The sequence below is a fragment of the Schistocerca gregaria genome, chromosome 1 (genome assembly GCF_023897955.1).
Source record: "Schistocerca gregaria isolate iqSchGreg1 chromosome 1, iqSchGreg1.2, whole genome shotgun sequence".
Taxonomy (NCBI): domain Eukaryota; kingdom Metazoa; phylum Arthropoda; class Insecta; order Orthoptera; family Acrididae; genus Schistocerca; species Schistocerca gregaria.
In genome coordinates, this window is record NC_064920.1 from 860,546,266 (window position 1) to 860,559,471 (window position 13,206).

Here is a 13,206-nt window from a genome sequence, read left to right on the forward strand (position 1 = left end):
ATTGTTTTCCCAAGAAAATACACTCCTGGAAATTGAAATAAGAACACCATGAATTCATTGTCCCAGGAAGGGGAAACTTTATTGACACATTCCTGGGGTCAGATACATCACATGATCACACTGACAGAACCACAGGCACAGAGACACAGGCAACAGACCATGCACAATGTCGACACTAGTACAGTGTATATCCACCTTTCGCAGCAATGCAGGCTGCTATTCTCCCATGGAGACGATCCTAGATGCTGGATGTAGTCCTGTGGAACGGCTTGCCATGCCATTTCCACCTGGCGCCTCAGTTGGACCAACGTTCGTGCTAGACGTGCAGACCGCGTGAGACGACGCTTCATCCAGTCCCAAACATGCTCAATGGGGGACAGATCCGGAGATCTTGCTAGCCAGGGTAGTTGACTTACACCTTATAGAGCACGTTGGGTGGCACGGGATACATGCGGACGTGCATTGTCCTGTTGGAACAGCAAGTTCCCTTGCCGGTCTAGGAATGGTTGAACGATGGGTTCGATGACTGTTTGGATGTACCGTGCACTATTCAGTGTCCCCTCGACGATCACTAGAGGTGTACGGCCAGTGTAGGAGATCATGATGCCGGGTGTTGGCCCTGTGTGCCTCGGTCGTATGCAGTCCTGATTGTGGCGCTCACCTGCACGGTGCCAAACACGCATACGACCATCATTGGCACCAAGGCAGAAGCGACTCTCATTGCTGAAGACGACATGTCTCCATTCGTCCCTCCATTCATGCCTGTCGCGACACCACTGGAGGTGGGCTGCACGATGTTGGGGCGTGAGCGGAAGATGGCCTAACGGTGTGCGGGACCGTAGCCCAGCTTCATGGAGACGGTTGCGAATGGTCCTAGCCGATACCCCAGGAGCAACAGTGTCCCTAATTTGCTGGGAAGTGGCGGTGCGGTCCCCTACGGCACTGTGTAGGATCCTACGGTCTTGGCGTGCATCCGTGCATCGCTGCGGTCCGGTCCCAGGTCGACGGGCACGTGCACCTTCCGCCGCCCACTGGCGACAACATCAATGTACTCTGGAGACCTCATGCCCCACGTGTTGAGCAATTCGGCGGTACGTCCACCCGGCCTCCCGCATGCCCACTATACGCCCTCGCTCAAAGTCCGTCAGCTGCACATACGGTTCACGTCCACGCTGTCGCGGCATGCTACCAGTGTTAAAGACTGCGATGGAGCTCCGTATGCCACGGCAAACTGGCTGACACTGACGGCGGCGGTGCACAAATGCGGCGCAGCTAGCGCTATTCGACAGCCAGCACCGCGGTTCCTGGTGTGTCCGCTGTGCCGTGCGTGTGATCATTGCTTGTACAGCCCTCTCGCAGTGTCCGGAGCAAGTATGGTGGGTCTGACACACCGGTGTCAATGTGTTCTTTTTTCCATTTCCAGGAGTGTAGTTAAACATAATTCCAAGAAAACATATAAAAAACCTTGGCTAACTAAAGGAATAAGAATATCTTGCAACCGTAAAAGAGAACTGTATCTAACAGCAAGAGGGAGTACTGACCCCAAAATTGTTCAATATTATAAAAACTATTGTGCGGTACTAAGAAAAGTTATTAAAAAGTCCAGAAGCATGTGTATCATGTCTGAGATCAGTAACTCTGATAATAAAATTAAAGCAATTTGGAATATTATTGAAAGGGAAACAGGGCAACCAAGAGCACAGGAAGACTTTAGTGCAATAAAACTGAATGACAAGTGCACTAACAAACAATCAGAAATTGAAAATATTTTGAATAATCATTTTTTAAATGTTGTGGAGAAAATAGGATCTAGATCTTCACTAGAAGAGGCAAGGCTATTAATAGAAGAGGCCATACCTGCGCAGTTTGAAACAACTGTAATTCCACCAACCTCTCCCTCTGAAATCAGTAAAATAATAAACTCACTGAAAAGTAAAAGCTCTTACGGAATTGATGGCATTTCCAGCAAAGTACTTAAAGCTTGTTCCCCACAGAGAAGTAGGATTCTCAGCCACGTATGTAATAGCTCTTTGGAGCAGGGTGTTTTCCCTGATAGACTGAAATATGCCATTGTAAAACCATTGCATAAAAAGGGGGATACGTCGGATGTCAACAACTACCACCCAATCTCTCTTCTGACAGCTCTATCAAAAATTTTTGAGAAAGTAATGTATTCAAGAGTAGCCTCCCATATTTGTAAAAATAAAGTACTAACAAAATGTCAGTTTGGTTTTCAGAAAGGCTTTTCAACAGAAAATGCTATATATGCTTTCACTGATCAAATATTAAATGCTCTGAATAACCGGACATCACCCATTGGTATTTTTTGTGATCTCTCAAAGGCCTTTGATTGTGTAAATCATGGAATTCTTTTAGATAAGCTAAATCATTATGGTTTGAGTGGGGCAGTGCACAAATGGTTTAATTCATACTTAACTGGAAGAATGCAGAAAGTTGAAATAAGTGGTTCGTGTAATGTTAAAACAACAGCTGATTCCTCAAACTGGGGTGCTACCAAGCACGGGGTCCCACAGGGTTCGGTCTTAGGTCCTTTACTGTTCTTGATATACATTAATGACTTACCATTCCACATTGATGAAGATGCAAAGTTAGTTCTTTTTGCTGATGATACAAGTATAGTAATAACATCCAAAAACCAAGAACTAAGTGATGTAATTGTAAATGATGTTTTTCACAAAATTATTAAGTGGTTCTCAGCAAACGGACTCTCTTTAAATTTTGATAAAACACAGTATATACAGTTCCGTACAGTAAATGGCACAACTCCAGTAATAAATATAGAATTTGAACAGAAGTCTGTAGCTAAGGTAGAATTTTCAAATTTTTTAGGTGTGTCCATTGATGAGAGGTTAAACTGGAAGCAACACATTGATGGTCTGCTGAAACGTCTGAGTTCAGCTACAAATGCTATTAGGGTTATTGCAAATTTTGGTGATAAGAATCTCAGTAAATTAGCTTACTATGCCTACTTTCATTCACTGCTTTCGTATGGCATCATATTCTGAGGTAATTCATCGTTGAGTAGAAAAGTATTCATTGCACAAAAACGTGTAATCAGAATAATTGCTGGAGCCCACCCATGGTCATCCTGCAGACATCTATTTAAGGATCTAGGGATCCTCACAGTATATATATTCCATTATGAAATTTGTTGATAATAATCCAACCCAATTCAAAAGTAATAGCAGTGTGCATATCTATAACACCAGGAGAAAGGATGATCTTCACTATGCAGGGTTAAATCTGACTTTGGCACAGAAAGGGGTAAATTATGCTGCCACAAAAGTCTTTGGGCACCTACCAAACAGCATCAAAAGCCTGACAGATAGCCAACTAACATTTAAAAATAAATTAAAAGAATTTCTAGATGACAACTCCTTCTACTCATTGGCTGAATTTTTAGATATAAACTAAGTAAAAAAAAAAAAGAAAACTTAATCATTAGTGTCATGCAATATTTTGTGTAATGTAATTTCTTGTACAGACGTTCCACATCATTACGAAGTGTCGTATTCATGATCTATGGAACAAGTATTAATCTAATCTAATCTAATCCAAATTTTTCTTTTGTTTCCTTTGCTGCTTGCTCAATACACAGATTGAATAACATTGGGGATAGGTTACAACTTGGTCTCACTCCCTTCCTAACCACTGCTTACCTTTCATGCCCCTCGACTCTTATAACTGCCTCCTGGTTTCTGTAAAAATTGTAAATAGCCTTTTGCTCCATGTATTTTACCTCTGCCACCTTCAGAATTTGAAAGAGAGTATTCCAGTCAATATTGTGAAAAGCTTTCTCTAAGTCTACAAATGCTAGAAATGTGGGTTTGCCTTTCCTTAATTTATTTTCTAAGATAAGTCATATGGTCAGTATTGCCTCACGTGTTCCAACATTTCTACGGAATCCAAACTGATCCTCTCAAGGTCGGATTCTACCAGTTTTTCCATTCGTCTGCAAAGAATTCGTGTACGTATTTTGCAGCTGTGGCTTATTAAACTGATAGTTCAATAATTTTCACATATGTAAACACCTGCTTTCTTTGGGATTGGAATTATTATATTCTTCTTGAAGTCTGGGCGTATTTCGCCTGTCTCATATATATTGTTCAGTAGATGGTATAGTTTTGTTAGGCCCGGCTCTCCCAAGGCTGTCAGTAGTCCCAATGGAATGTTGTCTACTTCCGGGACCTTGTTTCGGCTCAGGTCTTTCAGTGCTCTGTCAAACTCTTCACGCAGTATCATATCTCCCATTTCATCTTCACCTACATCCTCTTCCATTTCCATAATATTGTCCTCAAGTACATCACCCTTGTATAGACCCTCTATATACTCCTTCCACCTTTCTGCTTTCTCCTCTTTGCTTAGAACTGGGTTTCCATCTGAGCTCTTGATATTTATACAAGTGGTTCCCTTTTCTCCAAAGAGCTCTTTAATTTTCCTGTAGGCAGTATCTATCTTATCTCTAGTGTTACATGCTTCTACATCCTTACATTTGTCCTCTAGCCATCCCTGCTTAGCCATTTTGCACTTCCTGTCGATCTCATTTTTGAGTGTTTGTATTCCTTTTTGCCTGCTTCATTTACTGCATTTTTGTATTTTCTCCTTTCATCAATTAAATTCAGTATCTGTTCTGTTATCCAAGGATTTCTGAGCCCTCGTCTTATTACCTACGTGATCCTCTGCTGCCTTCACTACTACATCCCTCAGAGCTACCCATTCTTCTTATACTGTATTTCTTTCCCCTATTCCTGTCAATTGTTCCCTTATGCTCTCTCTGAAACTCTGTACAACCTCTGGTTCTTTCAATTTATCCAGATCCCATCTCCTTAATTTCCCACATTTTTGCAGTTTCTTCAGTTTTAATCTACAGGTCATAACCAATAGATTGTGATCAGAGTCCACACCTGCCCCTGGAAATGTCTTACAATTTAAAACCTGGTTCCTGAATCTCTGCCTTACCATTATATAATCTATCTGAAACCTGTCAGAATCTCCAGGATCCTTCCACATATACAATCTTCTTTTATGAATCTTGAACCAAGTGATAGCTATGATTGAGTTACGCTCTGCGCAAAATTCTACCAGGTGGCTCCTTCTTTCATTCCTTAGTCCCATTCCATATTCACCTACTATGTTTCCTTCTCTTCCTTTTCCTACTATCAAGTTCCAGTCACCCAATGACTATTAAATTTTCGTCTCCCTTCACTATCTGAATAATTTCTTTTATATCATACATTTCATCAATCTCTTCATCCTCTGCGGAACTAGTTGGCATATAAACTTGTACTACTGTACTAGGTGTGGGCTTTATATCTATCTTGGCCACAGTAACGCATTCACTATGCTGTTTTTAGTAGCTTACCAGCATTCCTATTTTCCTATTCATTATTAAACCTATGCCTGCATTACCCCTATTTGATTTTGTATCTGACCAAAAGTCTTGTTCCTCCTGCCTCTGAACTTCACTAATTCCCACTATATCTAAATGTAACCTATCCATTACCCTTTTTAAACTTTCTAACCTACCTGCCCTGTTAACGGATCTGACATTCCACACTCCGATCTGTAGAACACTAGTTTTCTTTCTCCTGATAACAACATCTTCCTAAGTAGCCACCGCCCGGAGATCCGAATGGGGGACTATTTTACCTCTGGAATATTTTACCCAAGAGGACACCATCACCATTTACCCACACAGCAAATCTGCATGCCCTCGGGAAAAATTACGGCTGTAGTTTCCCCTAGCTTTCAGCCGTTCGCAGTACCAGCACAGCAAGGCCGTTTTGGTTAGTGTTACAAGGCCAGATCAGTCAATCATCCAGACTGTTGCCCTTGCAACTACTGAAAAGGCTGCTACCCCTCTTCCGAAACCACACCTTTGTCTGGCCTCTCAACAGATACCCCTCCATTGTGGTTGCACCTACAGTACGGTTATCTGTATCGCTGAGGCATGCACGCCTCCCCACCAATGGCAAGGACCACGGTTCATTTTTTCACATACACCTTGTAAATAATTGTTAACACTTATTGCTTGAAAGGTGACAGAGTGTCTTTAATATCACAACTGTGTTGAATGATTGCCTATACTAGTAAAGGTTGGAACGGCAGGCGTAACTCAAGCTGTGGGTGGAAAAGCCCTCGCAGGTGTGTTGGTCCTGCTTCACACAAGAAGTGCCAAGATGGAGGTCTGGGCACCTGAGCGTGAAAGCCCAATACAGTGGCAGGCGGCCAGTCTTGTATCGGTGGCCAGAATGTTAACCAGATAATACTTCAGAAACTATGAAAATCCTGGACGCAGCAGAGAGGAACGAGGAAGCATTACCTCGGAAATCACAGGCTGGGTTATTTCAGAGGATTTTTACTCTGAGAAGCGTACAGTTGTATGACCTCAAAAGACCAAAATATGGTTGGTCAGTGTTCAGAAGGATCTGTAGAGAGAGAAAATATTCCGTGGTTTCGAGAATATGACTCGCCTTCTGAGTTACGAAGGAGGGGAGCTGAGCTTTGCTAGGAAGCCAGCGGTGGAAAGAAGAAGTCTTCCATTTTGAGCGCCCAGGTTTGATGGTCGCTCAGTATCAGCTTTTGTTGGTACAGACGGACTTACATCCGCCTGGAATAGCATCTTGGAACACTTGCCAGATGTCGTCTGGCAGGGTATATCACACTTTAACTGAAGAATTAGAAATGAAAAAAATATCGCAAGATGGCTGCTGCAATTATTGACACTCAACCAAAAAACACATAAGAATGGATATATTGGAACAATGTTTGGCCCGTTTTAGGAGAAACAAACAAGATTTTTTGTAATGGTTTGTGATCACAGATGAAACTTGGGTGCACTACTATACCCCAGAGACAAAACAACAGTCAAAGCAGTGGAAACATGTTGATTCTCCGCCACCAAAGAAAGCAAAGACAATTCCTTTGCCAGGAAAGGTCAAGGCATCACTATTGTGGGGTGAGAAGGGGATTCTACATCTACATCTACATTTATACTCTGCAGTTCGATTTTACACAGAGTATGCGAAGGAACTTGCCCCCCCTTCTTGCAGCGGTGTACCGTAGGTCTCTAGAAGAGCGAAGCGTTCCAAAGGATTGGAAAAGGGCACAGGTCATCCCCGTTTTCAAGAAGAGACGTCGAACAGATGTACAGAACTATAGACCTATATCTCTAACGTCGATCAGTTGTAGAATTTTGGAACACGTATTATGTTCGAGTATAATGTCTTTTCTGGAGACTAGAAATCTACTCTGTAGGAATCAGCATGGGTTTTGAAAAAGACGGTCGTGTGAAACCCAGCTCGCGCTATTAGTCCACGAGACTCAGAGGGCCTTAGACACGGGTTCACAGGTAGATGCCGTGTTTCTTGACTTCCGCAAGGCGTTTGACACAGTTCCCCACAGTCGTTTAATGAACAAAGTACGAGCATACGGACCATCAGATCAATTGTGTGATTGGATTGAGGAGTTCCTAGATAACAGAACGCTGCATGTCATTCTCAATGGAGAGAAGTCTTCCGAAGTAAGAGTGATTTGTTGCTATTCACAATATACATAAATGACCTGGTGGATGACATCGGAAGTTCACTGAGGCTTTTTGCAGATGATGCTGTGGTGTATCGAGAGGTTGTAACAATGGAAAATTGTACTGAAATGCAGGAGGATCTGCAGCGAATTGACGCATGGTGCACGGAATGGCAATTGAATCTCAATGTAGACAAGTGTAATGTGATGCAAATACGTAGAAAGATAGGTCCCTTACCATTTAGCAACAAAATAGCAGGTCAGCAACTGGAAGCAGTTAATTCCATAAATTATTTGGGAGTACGCATTAGGAGTGATTTAAAATGGAATGATCATATGAAGTTGATCGTTGGTAAAGCAGATGCCAGACTGAGATTCATTGGAAGAATCCTAAGGAAATGCAATCTGATAACAAAGGAAGTAGGTTACAGTACGCTTGTTCGCCCACTGCTTGAATACTGCTCAGCAGTGTGGGATCCGCACCAGATAGGGTTGATAGAAGAGATAGAGAAGATCCAACGGAGAGCAGCGCGCTTCGTTACAGGATCATTTAGTAATCGCGAAAGCGTTACGGAGATGATAGATTAACTCCAGTGGAACACTCTGCAGGAGAGACGCTCAGTAGCTCGGTACGGGCTTTTGTTAAAGTTTCGAGAACATACCTTCACCGAATAGTCAAGCAGTATATTGCTCCCTCCTACGTATATCTCGCGAAGAGACCATGAGGATAAAATCAGAGAGATTAGAGCCCACACAGAAGCCACTGTCATTGCCTCCCTTTTCTGTTCCAGTTGCGTATGGTTCGCGAGAAGAACAACTGTCTGAAAGCCTCTGTTTGCAGATTCTCTCTCCACTGGAGAATGCTATGCTAACCTCCTGGACAAATTGCAACAGAAGATACCCGAAACAAGGCCAGGTTTAGCAAAGAAGAAAGTCGTCTTCCATCAAGACAATGCGCTCCCGTACACATGTGCCATCGCCATGGCAATTTACTTGACCTAAGGTATGAATTATTGCCACACCCACCTTATTCACCTGATAGGCTCTGTCAGACTTCCATCTCTTCCCAAAACTGAAAATTTTTCTTGGTGGACGAAGATTCACTTCAAACGAAGAATTGATAGCCGGAGTTGACAACTATTTGGCAGGCTTGGAGGAAAATCGTTTTCCAGATGGGATCAGGGTACTGGAACATCGCTGGACCAAGTGCATTAATCTACAAGGAGACTACATCTATATATATGAAAGAAAGTCGTGTTAGTTGCACTATTTATAACTCAAGAATGGCTGGACCGATTTGGCTGAAAATTGGCGGAGAGGTAGCTTAGAGCCAGGAGACAGACACAGGATACTTTTTATCCCGTTTGACTGCTATAAAATGTGGTACAACAAAAATGCATCTGGCATGGAACAACAAAACGCAAATGTCAGCTAAACGTCACTATAAAATGTGGTATAACAAAAACGCATACGACATGGAATAACAAAATGCAAATGACAGCTAAACCTCTTTGGTTAAGTATCAGTATATATCATTAATTAAAAATTTAAAGAAATAATTTTATTTTCTTTGAATCACCATTAACAATGCTGCGACCAAGACGATCAAATATTTATTGACAAAGCTGTAATGCAAGAATGATACAACACATTGCGAATGAAAAGACTGAAGAAAAACAACAAATTGCCCGTGAAGAGTGCCGCATTAGTATGACTCGACTTTATGCTTCTCAATCACAAGAGCGAAGTGAGGTAGCCCGTGAAATGGCTTGGTTGGCAATGTGAAATCGTCGAACAAACAACAAAGATCAACATCTAGATTGTGCGAGATCAAACATTGCGGTTGCAGTTGCTTCTTCTGGAATAGCAGCCACATTGTTAGACGGATGCTGTACGGCTCATTCAGCATTAAAATATCGTTAAATCTTCAAGCTATTGAAGAACCAACATGTAATATTACAAAAAACTCAGCAATGGCCAAAGTTTTATCAGCATCCAAGATCATCATCTGGGAAGAATGCACAAAGGCGCATAAATGTGCATTAGAGGCACTTAACCGAACATTGAAAGATCTATGCAATGACTCAAGATGTTTTGGAGGAGCAATGATTTTACTGTCTGGCGATTTCCGCCAAACACTGCCAGTACTTCCAAGATCAACAGCTGCAGAAGAAATAAATGCTTGCCTCAAATCATCGAATCTATGGCGCTACGTGAAGAAACTTCAGCTGACAACAAACATGATAGTTGCATTGCTTAATTATACGTCTGCTGAAGATTTCTCGGAGCAATTGCTGACTATTGGTAATGATCGAGTACCTGTCAAAGAATCGAGCGGATTGATTTCATTTCATCATAATCTCTTAACTTTGTCTCAACGAAAGGCGAACTTATCAACAAAGTATTGCCAAACATTATTACTAACTACAAGAGTAATTAGTGGTTGAGTGAGCGAGCAATTTTAGAAGCTAAGAATAAAGATGTAGATGACCTAAACTACATAATTCAGAATGAGATCATTGGTAAAATGCATTCATTCAAATCTATTTCCTGTGTAACAAATGAGGATGAAGCCTCCAACTATCCAATTGAATTTTTAAGCTCCTTGGATGTACCTGGCTTACCACTGCACAATTTACGCCTAAAAGTTTGCTCCATAGTAATCATGCTTTGAAACATAAGCCACCGAAAACTGTGCAACGGTACGCATTTGGTGGTAAGTAAATTGATGAACAAAGTTATCTGCATGACGATATTCAAAGGAATATTCGAAGGTGAGGAAGTTCTCATTCCAAGGATCCTGATGATCCAAACTGATATGCCGTTTGAGTTTAAAAGACTTCAATTTCCGATCCGTCTTGCACTGCATTCGCCATGACCATTAACAAATCAGAAGGCCAACCCTCGAAAGTTTGTGGTTGAAATCTGGAATATCCATGTTTTTCACATGGGCAATTATATGTGGCATGTTCGCGGGTTGGAAGATCATCTGTGTTGTCTGTTCTTGCACCTGATAATAAAACAAAAAGTGTCGTGTATCACAAGGTACTTAATTGAAGAGCGGAAGCTATGCACCAAAAAAACATAAAGAATTATTAAAATACTTAATCTTTTTATTTGTATTTCCTAATAAAAAATTGAACTTAACATCCAAAATCTGATTATTTATTGGCTTTAAGGCGGAACAGAATTTGCCAGGTCAGCTAGTTGAAAAATAAAGAAAAGTTTGAGTGATGTAAGCACTTTTTCCTATTCTGTTCTGAGAACTTTTCAAACTATTTTTGTATCCTATTTACCTGTAACCCTCCTGGCCTCAGCCTTCATTAGTCTTTGTCTTTACCATCTAGTCCCTTCCCTGATCCCATTCCAACACTACACATTCCCCTGTTCCACCACCACCAATGAACACATGGTCTTTTTACCTCTCTCGTATTCTGCTCCCCCCCACCCCCACCCCCTCCTCCTCCCCATGTCTAACCTCCAGACTGCACCTAGGTCCCTGCCCTCTCTCCACATTGTCCGTGTGTGCACCCACAAGCAGCAATGTATGTCCCCTACCCCTATCTACTAACCCTTCTCCTCCCTGCCCTAACCTCCTCTTTACCACCATCTGGTTGTGACTCCCACCATGCGTAGCTGTTCGCAGTGTGGCTTCAGCAGCCAGAGACACTGTGTGTGTGTGTGTGTGTGTGTGTGTGTGTGTGTGTGTGTGTGTGTGTTTCTTTCTCCGATGAAGGCCTTGCATTCCGAAAGCTCTTTTTCTGATAGTCTTTTTGTTGTGCCTACCTGTGTCTTGGCATCTCCGCTACATGATGACCAGCAACTATGCTTTTCACAATACTGTTAAGAAAATAGATACTGTCCCCACTTCCAAGATGTTTTCAGAACACCTATCCTCATTTAATACTATTGAAACCTTTGTTGACTTCAGCATACTTTTGTGATTCATATGTACAAGGCTGTGATGCCATAGAAACCCACTATCTTTTGTATCGCAGCACTGTTTCATTTCACTTATATTCAAGCAACAGATACCATTCTTAGGTGATGCTTTGGCAGTTAGTTCACCTTTTGTATCACAGAAGATTCCACAATTTTACTAACTGTGAACAAATTCATGGCTGAGTTTAGGATAAGAATTGACGTCAAATGACAGGTCAGATCAACACTTACAGAAGGCTTTGCCATTACGCCATCACCTCCCATTCTGACAATTTAGCTATTATATGGCCTGGTATTATGACTCCCCCGTCCACCATTAGTGTTGCTAGTCAGGACACTAGATTCTATATAACACATCTCCCTTTCATGAGCCTGTTTAGAATCCATTGAAAGAAAGACTTTCTTGTGTTCTGACTGTTTTCTAGTTACATTTGCTTAGTCATTATTTTTTGATGAGCTTCCTCCTTTTTCGCCCATGCTAAGCAAAATTTAGCAATATGATTGAGTTTGTTGCACTTGATGGCTTTGTTTATTTAGATGTAATGCTGATTCTTCATTTCTATTTGCATCTTCGGGTCTGACATCTTCTATTAGCTTTATTGTAATACAATCTCCAGTGATATGTGTCCCACAATTTCAAGTGCCGTAATTATAGGTTGATTATGGTCAGGTACTCAAACTTGGAGCAAAGTTCCAATCCACTTTTCACTTACTCGATATGGTATCTCATTTAATTTAAGTGCGGCCACAGCAATTATTTGCAATAGTCATATACTAACTTGGATTTATCTATTTTGGTTGCGATTAATGTTCTAAACAATTCGAAGTGTGATTCCAGAGCCTTCAAATAATTTTTCTGGGGTCCTCCAAGATTTCGCTGCATTATTCATGTCCCTTACTTTGGAATTAGCTTTTGTTGGTGTATTCATGTCCCTTATTTGGGAATAATTTGTCTTGGCCACGAAGAGTACAATCTCTGTGATGAAATTTTCTGTCTCTTTTCTGGCAAGAACTGAAATTTTGTCGATCTGAAGGAGAGCGCTCTATAACAATCCACAGTTTGTCATAGATCAAAAACACCACTCTACGGCAAATTTCTATTATTAATAATGTTCCTGTCTGATGAAATTTTCAACTACTGGGAATCCAGACAAGGTTGTACCATTTATTTTTAGACCTGAATGTATAACGTAAACAGCAGCCTGCATGTGCGAATGACCAACTGGTGAAAATGAAAAACTAGCAATCAAATGTAACTAACTTACAAACTGACTCCAGGTTTCCACACAAAACTTCTATTTTTAACATTTATAAAAAGTTAGTTCCTGGGCTTATAATCTTTTGTTGAGCATTTTTAGCATAATTACTCTGAAAGCTTGTAAAAGAACATATTATTTAAATGTGCACCAACAACAAGGAGTAAACTGAAACCTATCGATATCAGTTTACATATCCCAACAAGACACACAGTGACAAAGCCATTTGGTTACTGACTAAAGTGGCCTCATACATAAAAAATAATCCTCTATTTAGTGTCATTCCCATTTGTCTCTTCAGATTTGACATCTTGTATTAGTTTTATTTTAATTGAATCTCCAGTGATGTGTGTGCCACTGTTTTCAAATTCCATAATGAAATCCATAATGAAATCCATCAATAAGTGCTCCCAGCTACTCTTAACATGGTACAGGTATAAATAATTAAATGCTGAATTAACGT

At 41.2% G+C, this 13,206-nt stretch overlaps 1 protein-coding gene across 3 annotated transcripts in view; it reads right to left on the reverse strand.

The window, feature by feature from the left end:
* Window positions 1-13,206, reverse strand: part of LOC126272879 (exportin-6-B) — a 303,000-nt gene that overhangs the window by 219,229 nt on the left and 70,565 nt on the right. The window lies entirely within an intron of this gene.